Consider the following 1,528-nt stretch of genomic DNA (forward strand, 5'->3'; position numbering starts at 1 on the left):
TGGCCCAAATTATAGCCAGGAACTCTTTTTCAGTTACTGAATAGTTCGATTCAGGTTTAGTGAGTGCACGACTGGCGAAGGCGACGACGTACTCATCGCAGCCAACCTTTCTCTGAGCAAGAACGGCACCAAGGCTGACGCCACTGGCATCCGTGTGGATTTCTGTTGGAGCGCTTGAGTCGAAATGGCCCAGGATTGGGGGAGACGTCAAGAGACGACGCAGCTCCATGAATGCCGTATCGCAATCCGGTGACCAGGTCGAAAGGCTGTGGTCACCACCAAGAAGCTGCGTTAAGGGTGCTATTATGGTGGCGAAATTGCAGATGAAACAGCGGAAGTATGACGCTAACCCAATGAAGCTGCGCAGGTCTTTCAAGGTCTTTGGTCGTGGAAACTGGGCAACAGCTTGTAGTTTTGCCGGATCAGGGAGTACACCTTCTTTCGACACGACATGGCCGAGAACGACCAGCTGCCGGGCGGCGAAGCGACACTTCTTCAAGTTAAGCTGGAGGCCAGCATCGGCGACGCATTTGAGGACTCGTTCAAGTCGAAGTAAGTGGGAAGGCAAGTCCGGTGAAAAGAAAACGATGTCGTCCAGATAACACAGGCATATCTGCCATTTGATGCTGCGAAAAAAAAGGGTTCCAGCCCTACCCCTGGACTGTCACCGAAACTCGTGTCGAAGTACCAGGGCCCCTACCGCGTGATCAAGCAAACGTCTCCAGTCAACTATATCGTGGAACCGCTCGAGCTATCTTTGGATCATCGCCGTCGAGGACGCGACATTGTGCATGTCCAGCGTCTCAAGCCGTACTATGATCCGCCTGTCTTGTCCTACCCCTAGGTCGCCAGGACGGCTTCGTTTTCTGCGGGGGAGATAATTGTACTGTGAAATAAGGAGCAGTGGGGATGTGTCTGTGAGAGAGAGAACGACAAGAGAGATAAGCCTTGTGTCGGTGCTCGATCAGCTGTGCTACCTCCCGCTGCTTTATCGTTCTAGTTGCGAACGCTGACTTCCCCAAGTGCTTTGTAACACACTATACAATTTTGTCTGAAACTGACTTCACAGATTGTCTTAATTCTCAATACTTTATTTTGGGCAATTAAGGTGCCTTCCGTAAGCCTGCTAGAGATAACAATAGTTATAATAAAGAAAAAACAACCCTGCTTAACCATGAAAATTGGTTACGTTCCCTCACTGCTCAAATAACACAAAATAGCTGCTACACAAAACACTGACAATGTGCCAATTGTAAAAAAAATATATATATATATATATATATATATATATATATATATATATATATATTAAACCATTACAACAATGAATACAGTATACATTGACAATGTATCAAAACAGATGCCAATAAAAAAACCTGCAGTAATACTGCATGGAAAGCAACACATTTCTGTGCTTAACACTCATTTCATTGTCAAGTGGAATCTGCACTATGCCATCAATTTCATGAACTTTATGGGCAGATTGCTAATTTGCTAAAACACTAATAAAAGCAGGAAATACAGTACA

Source organism: Dermacentor silvarum, chromosome 1 (genome assembly GCF_013339745.2).
Source record: "Dermacentor silvarum isolate Dsil-2018 chromosome 1, BIME_Dsil_1.4, whole genome shotgun sequence".
Classification (NCBI taxonomy): domain Eukaryota; kingdom Metazoa; phylum Arthropoda; class Arachnida; order Ixodida; family Ixodidae; genus Dermacentor; species Dermacentor silvarum.